The sequence below is a fragment of the Geotrypetes seraphini genome, chromosome 1, assembly GCF_902459505.1.
Source record: "Geotrypetes seraphini chromosome 1, aGeoSer1.1, whole genome shotgun sequence".
NCBI lineage: Eukaryota > Metazoa > Chordata > Amphibia > Gymnophiona > Dermophiidae > Geotrypetes > Geotrypetes seraphini.
In genome coordinates, this window is record NC_047084.1 from 285,420,400 (window position 1) to 285,443,054 (window position 22,655).

Here is a 22,655-nt window from a genome sequence, read left to right on the forward strand (position 1 = left end):
TACGCTCCTGATGAGCTGTATGGAAAAATAATAGTTATGAATAAGTGAATAGAGAATTAATTAAGGGGCAAAAACACGACAGCAAAGAAACAAAGTCCACAGATGGACGTGCAGAGATCAACCTGTAAATATAATAATAATAATTTATTTTTATATACAAGCACCAATGTGCTAGAGCAGGGATCTCAAAGTCCCTCCTTGAGGGCCGCAATCCAGTCTGGTTTTCAGGATTTCCCCAATGAATATGCATTGAAAGCAGTGCATGCACATAGATCTCATGCATATTCATTGGGGAAATCCTGAAAACTCAACTAGATTGAGGCCCTCAAGGAGAGACTTTGAGACCCCTGTGCTAGAGCGATCTGAGTGATATGAAGGGAAACCTAAATAAAAATGGTCTAAACCTAATCTGGCCACCAAGTAGCACAGAATCTGAGCGCAGGAAACACGATAATATAGGGCACTGCCACAAGAGAGTAAAAGCACAAACGTGTGCACAGGAACTCAAGTGACAAGCCGCTCCTAACAAGCAGAATTAGGATACATACTGACAATGGCGGATATGTGAAAGGAGGCAGGACACAGCATGCACACAAGAGGCTAGAAAGATAATAAGGACCGTGCTGGAAATCTAACAATGAATATAAATGTAAAACAAGGTAGTGTTAGCACTGATATGCTAGAAACTATCCAAACAAGAGAAGATATAAACCGAATAAAAAGTGAATAAATAAATAGGACTTACCCAAACAGAGCCGCAAAAGGGCACAAGATATGCAGTGTAAAAAGACGCCACGGGAAAAAGAAAGCAAGGATATGCTAGGGGAATGTGACATGGAGGCACATGATTGGAGGAGAACAATACCATGTGATGAGCTGTGTGAGAGAGTAAGGGACTGTGCCAAAACTATCAGCCGAATTGTAGGCAGAGAAAAAGGGGGGATTGAAGCAAAATTACATGAAGGCACAGGGAGCAGGGTACCGAATTGGGAGGCCGATTTTTTTAAAATAAGTAATCGATTCACCCAAAGTGAATCGATGAATTGATTTGAATCGGAAATCGGGCAGCGCTACCACAGACTGCTCTTCGCTTCCAATAACCAGGTAAGCAGTTGCTGTGTGAGTCCATCTGAGGAGACCATCAAGAAAGGAGAAAGTCTTGGGGAGGCCTCTATGCGTTCTTGCCCAAGGAATCACCTCTATGGCTGCCGCCATCGACCACAGGACCTGAAGATGATGCCATGCCATGGGAGTTGGACTCTATAGCAGGTCCGAAATCTGCTGACAGAGCTTCAGTCTGTGCGAGTCTGGAAGATATGCATGGTTTAAGACCATGTCGAACAAAATTCCCAGGTACTCCAGGTGCTGGGTCAGCTCCAGCTGGCTCTTCTTGAAGTTCATGATCCATCTCAAATCCTAGAAAAGTTGGACCACTCTTGAAACTGCCAGTTCGCCTTCCTCCTTGGATGGAGCTCTGATTAGCCAATCATCCAAATATCTGGACCCCTGCCTTGCGAAGGTACACTGCCACCACCACCATCACCTTGGTAAAAGTGTGATATGCCATTACAAGGCTGAAGGGGAGCACAGAGTACTGGAAATGGTGTTCCAGCACATGAAACTGCAAGTACCTCCTCTAGGCCAGAAAAATGGGAATGTAGAGATAGGCCTCCATGAAATTGAGGGAAGCAAGAAACTCCCCCGGTGCTGCTGCCGCAATGACCAACCGAATGGTCTCCATGTGGAAATGCAGCATTTTTAGTGCAGTACTGACCAACTGGTCTCCAAGTCATCTGAGCATTTCTTTGATATGATGAAGTATATGGAGTATCTGCCTGAGCCCGATTCTTCATCCTGTACCAGCTCTATGGCAAGAAGATTCACTAGCCTTTGTTCTGTTGCCTGGACTCTGAGGACTCTCTCCGGTCAACCAGCTGGAGAATCTACAAAGAGATCTGGAAGGGAGGCACAAAAATCGATTTGTTACCTTCTCAAACAATTTCTAGGACCTAACAATCTACACCTATCTGAGTTCAGATCAACCAAAGGCCAACAGACTGCCCATATCCAGGAGTCATTGTGCTTTCTTGGAGAATAAGGGGGGGCAAGAGCTCAAAGCTTGCTGTCTCCTGTTCCCAATGAACCTCTGCCATAACCCCTGAAAAGGAACTCTATGTCGCTTTGCTTCCCGAATAATAATAATAATAATAATAATAATTTTAATAATAATAATTTTATTCTTGTATACCGCCATACCCGTAAAGTTCTAGGCGGTTCACATCCATTAATTAAGGTCCGTGATAACACACGGATTTACAAAATTTTGACAAAGATACAGGCAATGAAGTGTGGGGGGGGGAACTCTTTGAAGAGATTAGGTCGAGGTAACGGTATTACAGAAGGGAGGGTTGTAAGATATGATATAGCGAGAGAGAGATAAAATCGGGAGGGGGGGGAGAGAGGGACAGCCGAAGGGGCGGGGTAGAGAGGGAAAGGGGAGAAAATAGGGGGCAAGGGGGATTAAAAGGTCTGTTCACGGAAAAGGTGCGTTTTGAGAAGTTTTCTGAAGCTAAGGTAAGAGGGGGCCTCGAGTATCATTTGGGCAAGCCAAGGGTTCAGCTTGGCTGCCTGGTAAGCAAAGGTTTTGTCGAGAAATCTTTTGAAATGACATAATTTTAGGGATGGGAAGACAAACAGCTGTATTCTGCGGGATTTCTTGTTGGTGAGGTTCAGAGTGAAATGGTGATTGAGGTATCTAGGTAATAGGCCAAAAACAGTTTTGTAACAGAAGCAGGCGAATTTGAATAGGACAGAATTTGAATAAGGACAGAATCTTCGACATCCTCAAATTGCCACATCCTGGAACCCGTCATCCGGGGTCCACTGTCCAGCAATGTCTTAGGCCGACAGTCCATAAAGCTGGCCATCAGGTCATCCAAACCCCTGCCAAATTATCTGCCCTTGAAAGGGAATCCTGCTCAGAGTGGCTTTAGAGGCTGAATCTCCTGCCCAGTCTGATCCAGAGCATCCGTTGGGCAGAGATAGCATAGGCTGATACCTTGCTCATAATTCTGATATCATACAGAGCATCCACTATATAATTCACTTCAGATTATGAGCATTTGGAGGTCTTCGTCTTCCTTGGGACAGACAGGTGTGGCAAACGCATACGTCAAGAGTCACTTCATTGCTTCAGAAAAGAAAAAAAACAATCCTATTCAAAAAAAACCCTACTACCCAACAATTTCTTGAAATCAACCTAACACCAACACTATTCTCAAAACAATCTAACGCCACAAGAACCACCTCACCTCTTTGAACCAACCTCACTATTCTCAAATTCCTCTGGAAATGGCCAGATATATCTTTATGTAATCCGCCTTGAACCGCAAGGTAACGGCAGAATAGAAATCACTAATGCAATGTAATGTAATTGCTGTTGGCAGAGACTGCCGCCTGGTCACTCAGGCATCTCTGGTCTCTCTCTCTCTCTCTCTTTGGTTTCTTCCAGTCACTACTGGTCAGTTGGATCTCTTCTGGTAACCACCAGTCACTTCTGGTACATTGGGCCCCCATGGACCCACTGGTCACCGGTCAATTTGGCTCTTCTGGTATCTTGGTTCCCGCGGACCCGCTGGTCCCCAGTTAATTCGGCTTTGAGCTCTTAGGAATTCCTGTTGCCGGGAATTCCCCCTCACTTGTTCTTCTGGGCTCCCGGTCTTCATTGTAAGCTCCCACTTCTCTTGGGATGAGATCTATTCCAACTTGACAACATGCAAATGAGCTTGCTTTACTTGGCCTGCTGGGAAGTACCTATACCCAGCAGGTTTTAACATGGGGCTTCACCATGCAGCTTTCTCGCCGAGGTGATTAGGGTGATAGCGATTCTACCCCATCACAACATGCCACAAAGGAAGCCACAGCTGCTGCCTTAATCCCTAGGGCCAAAGCTTCAAATTGCCTCTTGAGGACCACGTCTGCTTTACAAACAGCTGATGGAAACTGGAGCCATCAGGTAAATCTTGGCCATAGTCTTAGCCACTCGCAGAGACTCTTCTGGTGACTCCCAGTGGTCAGTGACCAGCACTGTAATTTCCGGATTATGAGTGAAAGAATGCAGTCAGAGCAACTGAGCTGCTCATAATTGAGCACTGCAATGAGGGGGCTGGAGGAACTTCCGGTTTCAGTTCTTGTAGAGAGGTAGAAATAAGGCCCAAGAGATCAGAGCCTTTGAACAAATGGTGCACCGTGGGGTCTTACCCCGGTCCAGGGCCACTACTTCTTGACTGCTGTTCTTATGCAGAGAACCAGGCTCTGCCAGATAAACTGCTCCTGGGACAATAGCAATATGGAATCAAACTTTTCATTCTCACAGTCTATGTCAGACTGAACCTCCTGGTCCAGAACTGTGTACTCGCCTGGTCAGGAAAAATGCTGAGGGGAGTGCCCCTGCATAACCACCTATGTCACACTGAATGCAAATGCTGAGCACCCTCAGCAGTTCAAATAGGCATTCCACACAAGGCTCATGAAATCCAGGGTGAAGCCTTGTACTGGGGGTCTCGAGGACCCCCTGCCAGTCCTCCTGGACTCCACAGTCACCACGCATCTGTTCTTGGCCAAAGCACCTTCGGAGGGCTCTGGAAAGGATCTCTTCCATTTGGGAACATGCCTCCTGCCCTGGAGGACTTGGAGGAGGTTGAGTCCAAGGCTCCTGACCCTCCCCCACACGAGCCACAGATGTTCCTCAACCAGCCATCCAGCACAAACCTGGCATGATATAGGGGTAGGAAGGCCTGAGAGGCCTATCTCTATCAATTTTAAGCAAAATCGAAGGCTTTTTAGGCAGATGGAAGCTTTAGGAAAAAAAAAAAAGAGAGATAATTTAAGATCCAATATGGCCACCACCAGTAAAATCACGCTAAAAACAGCCTATTGGGGACTTCCCTGAAGTACAAAAATTGCAGGCAAAGGGATTTTAGAGGTGGGGGACCTTGGCTCTGGCTGCAAAACCCTTTAAATTTCAGTTTTGGAGGACAACTCCCACCCCTTACCCCAATTTTCCCCATAGGCTAGAATAAATAGCCTTACTCACTGTGCCATGTGGTGGTGTCTACCTGCTTCAGCATAAGAATTCAGTAGGAACAAATAGCACAGTTACTTACCGTAATAGTTGTTATCCAGGGACAGCAGGCAGATATTCCCACACATGGGTGACATCACCAACGGAGCCCGCAGCGGACAGCCTCGAAAGCAACTTGCTTGAACATCTCGAGCTTTCGAGTGCTGCATCGTGCATGCGCGCGTGCCTTCCCGCCCGAACTAGGAGGCGCATCTCCTGTGAGGATCCTCAGTTCAGATACCAAGCTAAGAAGCCAACCAGGGGAGGTGGGTGGGTTGTGGGAATATCTGCCTGCTGTCCCTGGATAACAAATGTTACGGTAAGTAACTGTGCTTTATCCCAGGACAAGCAGGCAGCATATTCCCACACATGGGTGACCTCCAAGCTAAATAAAAAGGGAGGAGGGAAGTTGGCAATTTACGAAAAAAGATTTTGCAAAACAGATTGGCCAAAATGGCCATCCCTCCTGGATAAAGTATCCAGACAGTAATGAGAGGTGAAAGTATGAACCGAGGACCAAGTGGCAGCCTTGCAAATTTCCTCAATAGGTGTTGATCTGAGGAAAGCGACAGATGCCGCCATAGCTCTAACTTTGTGGCCCGTCACTCGACCCTGCAGAGGAAGACCAGCCTGAGCATAGCAGAAAGAAATACAAGCAGCCATCCAGTTGGAGATGGTACGCTTAGATTCAGGGCGTCCCAACCTATTCGGATCAAAAGAGATGAAAAGTTGAGGAGATGATCTGTGCGGTTGAGTACGTTGAAGGTAAAACGCCAACGCACGTTTACAGTCCAAAGTATGCAGAGACGCCTCACCGGGATGAGAATGCGGCTTAGGAAAAAATACCGGTAGAACAATAGATTGATTGATATGAAAATCTGATACTACTTTAGGTAAGAATTTTGGATGTGTACGGAGAACCACCTTATCATGGTGAAAAACTGTGAAAGGTGGGTCCGAGACTAACGCTTGCAACTCACTGACTCGACGGGCAGAAGTGAGGGCAATCAAGAATACAGCTTTCCAAGTGAGATATTTAAAAAGAGCTGAATCAATAGGTTCAAATGGAGGTTTCATCAGTTGAGCTAGAACAACATTAAGATCCCATACAACAGGAGGTGGTTTGATAGGGGGATGAAGGTTAAAAAGGCCCTTCCTAAAACGAGAGACCAGAGGATGTGCCGAGAGCGGTTTCCCATCCAAAGATTGATGAAAAGCAGCAATCGCACTAAGATGAACTCTAATAGATGTGGATTGAAGCCTTGACTGAGATAGATGAAGCAAATAATCCAGAACTGAAGCCAAAGAAGAAGATTTCGGCTGAAGATGACGACCGGAACACCAAGTCGAAAATCTAGTCCACTTCTGGCCATAACATTGACGAGTGGACGGCTTCCTGGAAGCCAGAAAAACCATCTTGAACAGACTGAGAGACTTGAGAAGGATCTGTTATGCAGAAAGGAACCATGCCGTCAAGTGAAGAGACTGCAGGTTGGGATGAAGTAAAGACCCCTGACTCTGAGTGAGCAGAGAAGGAAAAACCGGTAGAAGAAGAGGTTCCCTGATGCTGAGTTGAAGAAGAAGAGAGAACCAAGGTTGTCGGGGCCACCGAGGCGCTATGAGAATCATCGTGGCATGGTCCGACTTTAGTTTGACAAGAGTTTTGAGAATTAGAGGAAACGGAGGGAAGGCATAAAGAAACTGACCCCTCCAGTCCAGAAGAAAAGCATCCGCCTCGAGACGAAGAGGCGAGAAAATGCGGGAGCAAAACAGAGGCAGTTTGAAGTTGTCGGGTGACGCAAAGAGGTCCACCCGAGGAGTTCCCCAACGAAGAAATACTTGACGAAGCGTGGGGGAGTTGAGCGTCCATTCGTGAGGTTGAAGCAGACGACTCAGTTTGTCTGCAAGACAATTCTGTTGAATTTGAATATAGACAGCGCGAAGAAGAATGTTGTGAGAAATCGCCCAACGCCACAACCTCAGAGCTTCCTGACAAAGGGAAAGAGATCCCGTTCCGCCTTGTTTGTTGACATAATACATGGCTACTTGATTGTCTGTCCGAACCAGGACTACTTGGTCGTGAAGGAGGTGTAGCTCTGAGTTCCAACAGATTTATGTGACATCGACGATCTGTGGTCGTCCACAACCCTCGAGTACAGAGACCATCTATGTGGGCTCCCCAGGCGTATTCGGACGAATCTGTTGTGAGCACTTTTTGATGAGGAAGATGGAGAAACTGCAAACCTCTGGAAAGATTGGAAGAGAGCATCCACCAGCGGAGAGACTTCTTCAATAAAGGTATCACCGCTATACGTCGAGAAGGCGGATCTAGGGCCTGTTGCCACTGAGGGATGCGAAGGTGGAGTCTTGCAAAGGGAGTCACATGAACCGTAGATGCCATATGTCCGAGGAGGACCATCATTTGGCGAGCCGTGAGAGTCGACAAGGAAGCTACGCAATGACAAAGGCGAAAGAGAGTTCCTTGTCGATTGAGGGGATTAAAAGCTCTCATGTGAACAGAATCCAACACGGCGCCAATAAATTGGATAGATTGAGTTGGAACCAACTGAGATTTTGGAAAATTGATATGGAACCCCAGACTTTGAAGAAAAGAAATAGTCTGAAGGGTCACTTGAATAACCCCTGGAAGAGAAGGGGCTTTGATAAGCCAATCGTCGAGGTAAGGAAAAACCTGAAGTTCCCGAGCACGGAGGGCTGTAGCCACCACGACTAGACACTTGGTGAAGACCCTGGGAGAGGTCGCCAAGCCAAACGGAAGAACCCTGTACTGAAGATGAAGGTTCCCCACCTTGAATCGGAGATATCTGCGAAAATTCGGATGGACAGGAATGTGAGTATAAGCCTCTTTGAGGTCCAGTGAGCACATCCAATCCCCCTGATCCATGAGAGAGTACAAGACTGGAAGAGAGAGCATGCGAAATTTTTCTTTGACTAGAAATTTGTTGAGAGCTCGGAGATCCAGAATGGGTCGCAAATCCCCCGTCTTCTTTGGAACCAGGAAGTATCTGGAGTAAAACCCCAGGTTGTGTTCGGAAGGAGGAATCTCCTCCACCGCTCGAAGGCGAAGAAGCGCCTCAGCCTCCTGAAGAAGAAGGGGGAGTTGCGAGAAACTGGAAAGACACTCTCCTGGAGGGTGATCTGAAGGCACCTGAAGCAGGCGCAGAGAGTATCCCTCGCGGATGACTGTGAGGACCCAGAGGTCCGATGTAATGGTTTCCCAGACAGATGTAAAAAGGGAAAGGCGACCTCTGATGGGTAGGGAGGAGTTCGGATGCAAGGAGGTTGGAATGCTCACCACTGGACCGTCAAAAAGACGGAGCGGGTTTGGATGGAGCAGGCGTCTGAGACTTCTGAGGACGTTGATGCTGGGGCCGTCTAGGTGGAGGCCTAGAGAAAGCTGGCGTGGACTTCATAGGGTAGCGACGAGCTGGAGTCTTGTACGCCCTAGTCGCAGGAGGTTTCGGCTTAGGGCGAATAAGAGAGGCAAAGGAGCGTTCATGCTCAGAGAGCCGTTTAGTAGCCGCCTCAATTGAGTCATCAAAAAGCTCAGAACCTTGGCACGGCAGGTTCGCCAAACGATCCTGTAAGTTGGGATCCATGTCCACAATTCTGAGCCATGCGAGACGGCGCATGGCCACTGCAAACGCCGAGACCCGAAAAGAAAGCTCAAATACATCATAAGATGCCTGCAACATGAAGAGACGCAATTGCGAGAGAGATTGAAGAATTTGTTTATATTCAGCAAGGCGTTCTCTGGGCCAGTCTGGGCAAAAGGATGACAACTGCTTCAGAAAGTAATTAAAATAAGAAGTGAAGATATAGTTGTAATTTAGAATTCGGTTAGTCATCATCGAATTTTGATAAAGTCTTCGCCCAAACTTATCCATAGTGCGACCTTCGCGCCCTGAAAGAACTGTCGCAGACACCTTAGAAGGATGAGCCTTCTTCAGGGATGATTCCACCACTAAAGATTGGTGAGAAAGTTGTGATTTCTCAAAACCTTTGCAAGGCACAGTGCGATATCGAGACTCCAATTTAGACGGAATCGCCGTCACAGAATAAGGAGTTTCCATATTCCGCAGGAAAGTCTGCTTCAGCACCGGTGTCATGGGCAGACGCAAAGTCTCCTTTGGAGGATGGGAAAGCTCCATATCTGCCAAGTATTCAGGTGTGTACTTGGAATCCGAATACAAATCGATATTGAGGGCCTGGCCCATATCGAAAACAAACTTCGCAAAGGAAGAAGACTTCGATGTAGAGGCTTCCTGAGGCGAGGCAGAACGAGAACGAGGTGCCACTGAAAAAGATGGGGAAGCCTCGCGTGAATACTGAGAAACAGGCTCTGAACCAAGACGCAGAGTAATGGAGGACGCCGCACTACCAGTCAGAGGCGGAGTGGTAGAATGTTTCTGCTTAAGACTCCGAGACAGAGAAGTACGCGGAGTGCGAGGCTTTGCAAGAGGAGACAGATCCCGAGGCAAAAGTCTCGAAGGTGGAGTCCTCGACCTGGAATGCCTCGATGAAACAGAGGAGGCAACAGTACTCTGGGAGCGAGGCACATGCTTCGAATGGAGATCCAAAGGCCTCGAGCTCCTCGAGGAAGGAATCTTCGAAGACTTAGAGCGGTGCTTCGATCGAGGTAAAGACTTCTTAGAAGCTCGGTCAGGTGAAGAGTCCGAGGAAAAGACCCGACACCGAGACCTGCGACGAGGAGACCGCCAACGAGGCAGAGACTGCTGCTCAGGCTGGACTTGTGAAGGCAAGGTCGAGGTCGGGACCAACTGAGCCACAATTGAGGAAATTTGCGTCGTTAAAATTGACTTAAGCATGTCCTCAAACATGGGGACAGAGACCAAGGGACTCTGAGTCACCAGAGGCCTCGTGCGTTCCAATGAGGGTGACCTCGGAGGAGAGTATTCCCTCGATTTGGAAGCACGTTTGGAGGACGGTCTAAAAGACGGAGCCGAACCTGGAGCCCCAGGTTGCGAGGTACTAGACTCCGTTGGCTTCTTAGGAATGGTACCTGAAAAGGAAGCAGGAGACTTACCCCCCAATCCAGGCTTCGAGGACACCGAGGAGGTCTTCGAGGCCGAGGCCTGCAGAGGAGGCGAAGTCGAAGTCTTCGCACTCGAGGCTTGTCCTGAAGTGGAGGGTTTCACAGATGCCTCGGCCGAGGCCACCGCTTTTTCTGGCTCCATTCGAGGAAAAAGCTCGAAGAACCTGTTGCAGCGGCGCTTAAAGGCACGAGGTTGAAGAGTGAGGCAGCGAAGGCAGTCTTCTGGACGATGGGTCGTCCCCAAGCAGAGCATACACCGACTATGGGGATCAGTTATGGAAATAGTCCTGCCACACTGATAACACCGTTTGAACCCGGTAACAGGCCGGGACATAGAAAGGACAAAGTCCGTGTCGAGAACGAGGGAGAGAGGCCTAGGCCTCAATCTCCCAACCCGACGCAAAAAAACAAAAACAGAAATTGTTTTGTTTTTTTTTAAACTTTTACAATCAGAAACAAAACAAAAAACACAGCGACCGAACAGAGTAACAAATACTACTCAGCCGCGGTGAAGAGAAGGCACAACGCTACGGGAACTAAGTCGACAAGTCTTCTCAGCTCCGTGGAAAACATTGAACTGAGGATCCTCACAGGAGATGCGCCCCCTAGTTCGGGCGGGAAGGCACGCGCGCATGCGCGATGCAGCACTCGAAAGCTCGAGATCTTCAAGCAAGTTGCTTTCGAGGCTGTCCGCTGCGGGCTCCGTTGGTGATGTCACCCATGTGTGGGAATATGCTGCCTGCTTGTCCTGGGATAATAAGAAGAACTCTGCCTCTCAGGTTCGCCGGGCAAACTTGGTCTTTGGACTTTCAGTCGAATGGAAGTCAGATCGAGTCTCAACCCCTGGAAAACCTTGCACTGTGAAGGGAGAAAGGACCAGGCAGCCAGCCCACAATTAATCCCAGCCAAGCTAGGAAGAAGCCAAACAACCTGCATTCAAACTCCTGATAAATCAGGGATGCGAGCAGCTATGCAGGGGATGGCCTGAGCTCAAAAAATACAAAAGTAGGCTGGCTAGGTGTTCCCGAGGGCTGATCTGGCTAGCAGTAGGCTTTCACAGCACAAGTCTGCATCTTCTCCCAGGCAGAAGTTTCAACCAGTGGGAACTGCTGGGCACCGAGACTCCAACTGAACACTTAGAAAAAATACCCGAAATAATAAAACCTCACAGCAGAGCAGAAACAATTCTGGGCAACTTGCTTGCAGAAAAAAAAACCAACTGAAGTACAGGAGCTGAGTTCAAATGATAACTGACAACATTTTGCAAGCAACTTGCAGGTTCAGTCGCATAACCCTAACATTGAGGACAATTAGACACATTGCACTAGAATTAGTTGTTAGCACCTAGTTGATTCGTTCTGAGTTCATTATTCAATTAATGTGTGTGTGGATCTTGGAAACATGCTCAAATTTTGGTGTCATATATAGAATCCAGGAGTAGGTGCCTAATTGTACAGTTAGGGGCAAGCAGTTGCACCAGCCTTTGACATAGTATAAATGCTTGTGCCTAAAGTTAAGGGTGAAACTGCAAACTCGAACTAGTATTCTATAACAGCAATTCCATGGGAAACTGCTATTATAGTATTCACACTTATTGTGCATCATCCAGAAGCCTAAATTTTGGCACTCTTTCTTTAATCTCTCTTTTAATGCAAGGTAAAGAACTTTTCTGTGCAGTAACTGTACAGTATATATGGTATCATGATGGGAACACTCCTAAAAGTTAGCACACACAGGTCCCTAAGCACTTTTGTCTTCATGAGCCCCTTCCTCATTAGCATTTAATATATAACTGAACTTTTAATTTGAATTGTATATATATTTAATATGATTTGTATTTATATATTTGTTTTCTATTTATTGTGTATATTTTCAAGACTGACGAGCAAGACATGAAATTACAAGTAACATCTTCATTTCTATTCTTTCTGGGGAAAAAAAAAAAGACATCAAAATATTTCCATGGGCCCTTGGCAGTGTGCCTATTGTTCCTAATTGATAAGTCTAACTGCGCACTCAACCTTTGTAGCTATTGTGCATTAATTTTTGCATTTAATGCCCAATAAGTGCAAACAGTAGTAAACAGGCCTCACAATTACAGTTTCACATTAGCCATATTAAACAGTTTTAATATTCAGCCAACTTGCCAACTTCATAAAAATATTTTTACCCATATGAAGCATTTTTCAATCTTAAGGCAACCACAGATCTCTTTGGCATGGCAAATGTAAAGTTATACTTTCCAAGAACCTCTCTACAAGTGGCCTGCTGCTGGGCTGAACAGGAAGAAGCAAGTTCTCTGCAGCAAATTCAACTAGAATTATTCTATTTCTGATTCCAAATTCAAAGTCAATTTGATATGATCATACTGAATGAAGAGTAAGAATACAGATTAAGTCAAACTGATAACTTCTAAACTAAACTAAACTAAGCCTTAAGTTTATATACCGCATCATCTCCACGGAAGTAGCTCAAACAGATAGATTGGCTTAAAATCCATATAAAAATATATAATTCACATATTTTTAAGTGATGAACACCCAATTGCATATTGATTTCAGGATATCTTTCAACCAGGCACAACTTCGTAGTAGCTCCAGGACAAAAAATGCAGGCATGCCACAAAAAATTAATATCTCATGAGGACCGTTCACATTATCTCTTGCACGCCCAACTTCCTGCAGTTCAAAATGTAATCTTTCACTTCCTTTCCTTTTTCCCTCATTGTCACAGAAAAAAAGAATCATGCAGACTAAACAAAAAGACAATGCTTTATTTAGCAATAAAAACTTGGAACACGATTCAGTTTATTTTAAGCCCACCGTTTTCCTTAATCAGCCTTTGTGTGATTCACAATCATTTGAAACAAGGGTTTGGATAAGGACAGGCTCTTTAGCTACCATACAAAGTATCACAAAAAAAATCCAAAGTAAAGCCACCTATAATGTAAATATAAACTGACATGTGGCACAGGCCAAAGCAGTAACAGTCCCTGCTAATTTTTTGTTGTTGTTTTTACTTTACTTCTAATGTGATAAGATAATCATATGCACAAAGCAGCAAAGTAAAAAATCTGCAGTAAAGCGTAATTAAAAACAGTCTGGATAAAAAAACACTGATGTTGTATCGAATAGCGGTATACAAATAAATAAAAAAACATTTCTTTAATGTAAACTGGATTTTTAAAAAAATTTAAATTGGATTTTTTTTTTTTTATAAGATGCTTTTTTGAAGAAAAAACTATCCAAAGATATGTATCTTAAATAGAAAACTTATATTGTCCAAAAGTTATTCATCATGAAATAAGGATTAGTTTTTAATTATGTAGCATGAGGCTGCATATTCATGCAATGTTTAAATTTTTTAGTAAGCCTTTATGGGTAGAGTAATGTCTAATGTTGTAAGTGCTTATATAACAGTGTGTCACAAACTTTTTAAGCTGCTGGCACACTAATCTCGGAGCAGCGGCTGGAGGGCACCCAGAAATGAACAGATGTCCTCCAGTCACGGCCCTGAGCCTACTATTACCGCCAGTGGGGGGTGCTGCAGAAGGAGAGGTCGTTTCTTTCTCTATAATATTGTTAAAAATCCATTTTTTCCTTTCTGAGCATGCTTCCAAAACCCTCATCCGCGCTCTCGTCACCTCTCGTCTGGATTACTGCAATGTGCTTTTTTGCGGGTCTTCCGCTAAGCCATATCTCTTCCCTTCAATCCATTCAAAATGCTGCTGTGCACCTAGTATTCCACCAGGGTTGTTATACTGTACCCACATTACTCCTGTCCTCAGGTCGCTTCACTGGCTCCCTATCTATCTCCATATATAATTCAAACTCCTCTTACTGACATTCAAGTGTACTTGGCTATGCAGCTCCTCAATATCTGTCCTCTCTTATTACTCCCTATACCCCCCCCCCCAGGAACTCTGTTCGTTAGACAAGTTCTTCCTTTTGGTACCCTTCTCCTCTACTGCCAACTCTCATCTCTGTCCCTTCTACCTTGCTGCACTGCATGCCTGGAACAACCTGCCTGGCTTGTTACGTCAGGCTCTGTCTCTGGCGGTATTCAAATCCAGGCTGAAAGCCCACTTATTTGAAGCTGCGTTTAAATCCTAACCCTACCAACGTATCTGTCCGTCATCCTTTCTATAGTCTCCTACCACCTCCTCAGCACCCTCTAATTCCCTACTCCCCATTTTGTCCTGTATGTTTGTCATAATTAGATTGTAAGCTCTTTTGAGCTGGGACCATCTCTTACATGTCCTATGTACAGCGCTGCGTGTGCCTGGTAGCACTATAGAAAAATAAATTGTTGTTGTTGTTAATACCCCCTTCAAAATAACTTTTACTTTCATTTTGTCCAATGCAATATTTATTGCATTTTAATGAACATTAGAAAAATCAATTTTTAGACAGAATTGGGGAAATCACACATTGGTAAATAGTTCACAAATTATTCATACATTGTATATGAGAAGCAAAAAGACAACCAAATCACTAATAAAAAAATTTCAGTATAATTAACCCTCTATTAAGCCCACAGTTATGAGGGGACCCAAGAAATATCACAAAGTAGGAAAAATCCAATACAGGACACCAAAAACTTTTAATCCTTTTAACAAACTGTGCTACAGGTTTTTAGCGCAAGCCAGCGCAGTAAATGCTCCAATGTTCAAAGAACACCAATGAGCGTTGAAGCACTTACCTCACTGGCCTGTGCTAAAAATCTCTAGCGCAGCTTCATAAAATTGGGGGGGGGAGGGTTAGACACCATCCAATTCACATTACTCTGGAGTAATCTCCAGAAAATAATTGTATTGTAACAAAATATATAATGAATATCAGCAACTTTTATAAAACATTTAGGGGGCAAGTAATCATCCTGTGGTACTGCTAAAACAAATTATTTTACAGTCAATCTGAAAGGTCACTTTGGGCAGCCACAAAAACTTAGAGACTTGAAGAAAGCACAGATGTTTATTCAGCATATGCGGACCCCTGAGCCCCAAGCTGGCTTCAGAAGTCCTGAAACCAGGAAGTTACTGAGGTATTTATACATTCTTCTGGATATACAACTGAATTCTAGAAAAAAACTTTTCACGTGTTACTTTTCTTAACAATCATTGGTCCTAAGCTCACACTAGCAGATTACTAGTAGGTCACTTATCTAAGCCCTGCAGTCTTTCTGTTACATATGTTTATGCTGAGATAGCCATAAGAAGCTAGAATGCCCAAGCTAAAACACCCAGTGCAGGCAGGCAAGAACATGAGATAAGTTAGGTCTGCAGCTAAACATAATTCAGCATTTTATTGAAGAGAAAACTTAGTTCAACACTTAGGAAAACCAACCCCAGACTCCTTCAAACCTAGATTATTAATAACTAGGTCTCACTGTATAAAATGGGACTTAGAGCTACTGTTAAAATGGGTTATTTTACCATAAGCTCTATGACCCGTCTCTCCCCACTATTTCCATCATTTCTCTCCCCTCTGCCCCTCCACTTTCTCTATCCCATATTTTTTCATGTAAACCACAAATGTCTTCCAGACTCATTGCGGTATATCAAGTATCAAGTACAATAAATACATAAACAAAAAAAAAGAAGGAAATGTCAGGCCTCCTCTTTTGCCACCCGCATCAGAAGTAATTTTATGTGTACTCATTACTAAAATTACCATGGAAATACATGCTAAGATTAGCAAAGCAGTTTATTTCCCCATTTTGAACAACATTTTTTTTTCTGTGTTACTATACTTGCTACATCAGCACTAATTACAACGCCCCAAAATAGCGCTATATCAGAAGTAAATTGCTGCGCTGGCCATAGCACCGTTCATACATCATCCTTTTAAATTTATATTAAAGGAGTCAACAGTTGAACATAAATAAGGTCCTTGGCATACCTGGTCGCTCTTGAGAATCTAAAAATTAAAAACCGCTGCTTCACACCAAGAAACTTAGGCAGCACGTGCAGGACGAGAGAACATTATTCAACGCTTCGGCAGCCTCGTTCTCTCATTTGCTCTTTCAGGCCTTACACTTCTCCACCTCACCGCTGCCTCGTCATTTGTGGCTCTTCCTCCAATAACATTTTGCATTTAGGTCCTGTCACAATCCCACATACACCCCCTCTCCCCGCCCCGCCACAGCTGCTGAAGGGCCGAAGCCTGACACTGCCCCCCCAGAAAGGGTAGCAGGGAGGGGAAAGAGGGTTTCTGCTTCACCGCTCCTAACAGCGTCCCCTGTTGCGCCATCTACAGGCGTAGATATCATACTGCCCTGAAAGGTGGGATTTCACAGGCATTATTGCTCTCTTCCTGCAAAAGAATGGGAAGAGGGGCAAAAAAAGTCTATAGCAAATTTGATTTTTCTTTTTTCAAACTAATACGTAAAGAAAAGAACCCCCCCCCCCCCCGAAGCAATAAGGCTCGCTTATTATTTCATTGATGATGTAATGTTCACACCATTGATTGGATATATTTTTAACTAATGTTTTACAAATTAGAACTAGAACGGTAGATGGGTTAGAATAGATAGAAGTCAGGATGTATTAGTAAAGCACCTTAAATATTTTGTGATTAGTCTACTAGAAAATCAGCAGCAGAATTCCCACACTGGTACCCCTCTGCATGCTCTGTTCTGCACATGCTCAGTTCATGCAGAGATCAGATGACCCAAAAACTCCAAGCTGGTTAAAACCTTTAATGAAGCTTATGTGTGAGACACTAAAAAGGACTATACATGGACAATGTTTCATCTAACAAGCCTGTATCAGGAGTCCAATGTAGTCTACAAAATAGAAATAATAAATAATAAAATACATCATAATCCTATAAGTAAAATAACTGATACTGTACAACATATGAAGAATATGGGGGGGAGGGGATTGGAACTTGTACACCGCTTTTTTGTAGTTTTACAACCACACTCAAAGCAGTTTACATACAGGTACTTCAAGCATTTTCCCTATCTGTCCTGGTAGACTCACAAACTAATATACCTGGGGCAGCAGAGGACTTGCCTATACATAGGGTGTGATATGAAGTGTAGATGTGAAGACCAAAGGCCAGTTTGAGATTCCCTAAAAGGAAAGATGGATCCCAAACCCATAATATGAGCAAAGGGTTCTGATGAAGGAGAAATGAAAGAATAGGAAATAAAAGTGAAGTCTAACAGAACATGCCAGTCGTAGAATAATACGCTGATGTGTTGGAGTGGGTTTCCCAATAACAAATTTCTAAAAATGGGAAAAAGCAAAATAAAATATACAACTATTATATAAAATCAATGTGAATATATACCTAGGATAACTCAGTACTCAAGGTGAATTAAAATAAAAAGCCTTTAGGCATGACGTTAAAGACTTTATATTTTATATATATATATATATGTTTCCCGTTCACATTTGTACATTCTCCATTAATGTCCAATGTTACATTTTTGTTTATGTTTTGTTTCATTTCATGCCTTAGGACCTTTCAGAAAGGCTTTGTTCGCTGAAACACGGCCCATGTCGGTCCGTTAGTTTTTAATACGGTTGATGTGGACATTTTCTTACCACTGATTGAAGAAATAAAGGAAAGTCAAGAACACTGTGTTTCGTCCACACCTCATAGAATAGCACTTAGGCCTGGATTCTGTTATCAGCACCTAAATCAGCCGGCACCTACAAAAATGGCACCGGCTGTACATCAATCACACTTAGACGCCATGACCAGAATCGCGACTACCGGCACCTAAGAAAAAAACGTAGGCACCAGTGATGTAGGCCAGGGTTTTAAAGGCCTACATTACAAGCTCCTAAGTTTTTTTGAGAATCGGGCCTAGCTGCGCCTAAGGTCATCTTTGCCCCTAACCACACCTACTTTGACATTAGGTGCTGCTAGCTGCCATGGTGTAGGCACAATTCAGGCAAACTACTCCAGGAGGTGTCTAGTGGCACCTATTTTTTTATATTTTTTTTTACAGGTTTTTTATTTTAAAAATGCTGATTAGAGCCAATTAGCACTGACAATTTGGTCATCAAACTACTCTCTTTCCTGAAAAACTTAGACTATTCATGGCTCCCCTTTTGTTCCACACATGTAAAAGGACACCATCTAGACCTGATAGCCACTTCCTTAAAAGACCCTTTCTATTCTCCGATATACTCATCAGATGACTCTTGGCATCAATCACTTTTATCAAACCTTTACAAATTCATATTTAATCTCAACTGGCTCAAGTTTAGCATCAAAAAATCCTCACCTACTACCTCCCTATTATCCAGCAGATCTATAGATTGCCTTCTGGTCTAGCTATGACGCCAACTTTGCCAACCATTAGTCAAAAGACTTTTGAACTGACTGGGACTCCTTCCGTATCTCCACCTTAAACCACCTTGCACCTCAGCGACTCAAACTGAAACACTAGAGAAAATCCGACAAATGGTTCGACCCTGAGTTACTTATGCTAAAACACCAAGTACGTCGCCTGGAGTGAGCATGGACCAAGAATAAAGCAGAAATTATTAAATGAGAATGGCGAGCAAAATCATTTAAGCATAATTCAAAACACTGCAGTAAGGCTGATATTTAACTTGAAAAAATTTGATCTCTTAATCCCTTTATACAACAAACTCTACTGGTTAAAAATTGAGAATTGGGTATTTTTTAAATTTGGTTGTCTCTTCTATAAGGCCCTATATGGTTTATTGCTTGATTAACTCACCAATCATTTCTTATTTTCCAGACCTGGGTGGACCTCTCGACCCCAGTCACTCTTTTCCTTTCTTTTCCATCAGTTAAAGGTTTCTTGCATAAGAGATTCCACAATAAATTCTTATCCTACCAAGCAGCTTCTAAAGATCTAGAATGGAAACATCTGGTCTGTTCTTCTACATCATACATGCATTTTAGGAAGCTCCTGAAAACACACCTCTTCCCCAAAACTGACAACCCATTTATGAATTAACACTTGTTGAACCAAGACTAGACAACTTTCACTCATCATCTTACCCCATCACAAACCTCAATTTTTCGTTTATTGTTTTTTATGCATTTGTAAAACAGTATTATTCTAATTTGTTAAAAATTACTGTCCCTGTACATTGCCTTGAACCAAAAGGCTAATGCGGTATACAAATAAACATTTATGGTATGTTATGTAATTAAAGCAATTACATTAGGTACTGGTAGGCGCAAATAAGGTGCTTACCAGCGCCTACCTTATAGTATAATTTATAGAATATAGGGCTCCTTTTACGAAGCCGCGATAGCGGCTTTATCGCATGCACATTTTTAGCACATGCTAACCTCTCGCGCTAGCCGAAAAATTACCGCCCGCTCATGAGGAGGCGGTAGTGGCTAGTACGGCCGGCAAATTAGCGCGCGCTATTACGTGCATTAAAATGCTAACACGGCTTCGTAAAAGGAGCCCATAGCCTTTGGTGCACATAGATGTCTGTCAGTTAATGGTGCCTTTGATTCATGTTACAGGCACAGTCTTCATGAAATGCCAGCTTATTGAATTGCCACAATAGTCCTTATTTGAATGCAAGACTTGGTGGAAGATGTAACAGTGCTGAGGCCACTTGTCAATAGGGATCATAGCATAATCACATACTGCTTCATGCATCCCCTAATGTTTTGCAAGGATTTTTTTTTAATTGATCATCCTAGAAGGTGTTTGAGGCCAGAACATAGTATGAAATTAAGGGCTCCTTTTACTAAGCTGCGGTAGCGTTATTAGAGCATGCTAACCTCCGCGCTACGTGGAAAATGCCGCGTGCATCTAGCGCATGCGGCATTTTAGTGCGCGCTATTCCGCTCGTTAATGCTCTAACGCAGCTTAGTAAAAGAAGCCCTTAGTGTGTAATTTTCAACTACTAAGTAAATGTAACTAGTTATTGCACTTAAATAAACATTTTGTAACTTTTACTTTTACTGAAGTTGTCATTTCATCAGTTTTATTACTTTTACTCAGTTGCACCTGATGCTTGCAGTTAAAAGTAAAATTGGAAGGGAGATGTATGTGATAGTTCCTCAGTAAACCAAATTAAATAGCAAAACAGAGGACAGGATTTTGCTATTGCAAACCTTGTCACACAGTGGATCAGCTCATCTTAAATTTTGCTGTTTAGTGAATACAGCCTATAAGAACAGTGGAGGTTTTTTTTTTACTTTTATTTAAGTAAATTATTTAAGCCCCCTTTTATCAAGCCGGGTTAGGGGTTTTTATCGCTGGCTGCTGTGGTAAAAGCTCCGACACTCATACAAAATCTATGAGTGTCATAGCTTTTGCCGCAGCAGCCGGTGATAAAACGGTGATATTAAGCTGAGCCTGAGTCTCATCACTCCACTGTCATTTCCTGATTCTCTTTGCAATCTAGGCTCTGATAGATCAATCCTTGGCAGATACTGTACATTGTATCCTCCCCATCCAATCAAGGGCTGCCCTCAAGGCCTTCACTGTGACCCAGTGTCAGTCTCTGTCTATCAATTCTCTGCTTTTGCCCTCTAGTCCCTCCTTGGCTCTATAAGGCAGATTTTTTATCTTGTTATAAACTACAGACCTATTTCTTTAATTAATGTGGACGAAAAACTCTTAGCTAAACTATTGGCTTTAAGATTAGCTAAGGCTCTTCCTTATATGATTGGTATGCATCAAACGGGTTTTGTTGCTAAAAGACATTCTTCAAATAACACCAGACTGGTATTACATATGCTAAATTTAGCAAAAAAAACCAAAAAAACAACAAATGATCTGACCTTCTCTGTTTCTTTGGATGCAGAGAAGGCCTTTGATTGTGTTGAATGGACTTTCATGTATCAAGCAATGGATTGGTTTGGTATAGGAACTGGATTTATTCAAATGGTTCAAATTTTGTATAGTTCCCCTTCGGCTAGATTATATATTAATAATACATTTTCTGAACGTTTCAGTCTGCTGAGGGGAGTTAGACAAGGATGTCCCCTATCTCCTTTGCTTTTTGATGTTGTTTTGGAACCCTTGTTATTGGCTATTCAGCAGGCAAAGGAGATACAGGGAATTCCATATGCAAGTCGAGAATATAAGGTTTCGGCCTATGCAGATGATATTTTGCTTCATTTGAAGAATCCTGAATCTACCATTCCACATTTACTGGAATCGATTGATAGATTTGGCAAATTCTCTGGATACAAAATAAATTGGAGTAAATTGGAGATTCTTCCACTAAATGTGCATTGTGTTAAAGGATTATTTGATCCATTTCCTTTTCTTTGGAAGGAAGAAGGTATAAAATATTTGGGAATTATGATTCAGAAAACATTGGAAGACACAATGACAGTAAATGAAAAAAACTTTATTGCTGAAAATCAAAGAAATGTGTGAGCATTGGAACCCACTACATCTTTCTTGCTGGGGGAGAGTCCAGACTTAAAATGATGATTTTGCCTGTAGTTTGCTACCAAATAAATACATTACCAATTTACTTTCAAGGGTCCTTCTATAAAAAATTTAATCAAATTCTCACTAAATTTATTTGGTTGGGTAAAACTGCTAGAATAGCTTTAATATCTTTGCAAAAACCAATTGCGGCGGATGGTGTAAATTTTCCAAATTTTTACAGATACCACCAGCTTTTATTATGCATCAGGGTATGTATTGGATCCTTCCTGAAGTCATGGAAGATTTCCTGGATTGGTTAATTTTGGAAAGCCATCTCACATTCCCATTAAGATTAAACCACATTTTGAGTATCAAACTACCTAGAAGACACAAGGACAATAGTATTATTTCAGCTACATGGAAAACCTTAAATTTTACTAATAAATTGACATCTATACCACTAGAACAATCCACGTGTCAGTCCTTATGGCTGAACTCCAAGATTCAAATTGGCGAGTCTAAGATCCTCTGGAAACATTGGTTGCATACATACTCTTGATGATGTAATTCAAAATGTAAAATTTCTTACTTTATTACAATTGCAACAATCATTTGGTATTTCAAAGTCTCAAGGATTTAAGTGGTTGCAGTTGAGACAGGCTATTCGGAAGGGGTTAACTGAATGGCGAAATTAAAAAAAACCCAATATAGTTGGCCGGGCCTATGTTTCCAGACTGATTTGCTAGGACATCAGGCAGCCAAGTGGTATAAATTAATATTGGAATATATGAATAAAAAACCTAAAACTGGTCTAAAAGATATTTGGAGCATTGAAGTTAAGCGGCAAATTTCTGCTTCTCAATGGTTACAAATTTGGACTTGGAGAATGAGATGTACAATGTAAGCATCTATGAGACAAACTTGTTTTTTTCTGTTACATAGAATTTTTTGGACCCACATTAGGTTACACAAGGTAGATAATTCAAAGTCTAATAGATGTTGGCATTGTCATCTTGAGGCAGGGACACTGGATCATTTGTTGTTTTATTGTCCTTTGATACTAAGGGCTTCTTTTACGAAGGCACGTTAGGGCCTTAACGCGCAGAATAG

General features: G+C 43.0%; 1 long non-coding RNA gene across 1 annotated transcript in view; it reads right to left on the bottom strand.

Moving 5' to 3' along the window:
* LOC117364186 overlaps window positions 1–16,377 on the bottom strand; it is a 104,840-nt gene extending 88,463 nt beyond the window's left edge. Inside the window, exon 1 of the long non-coding RNA XR_004540193.1 lies at window positions 16,100–16,377. This is a non-coding gene — a long non-coding RNA (uncharacterized LOC117364186). The remainder of the gene's footprint in view (window positions 1–16,099) is intronic.
* Between the last annotated feature and the right edge of the window lie 6,278 nt (window positions 16,378–22,655).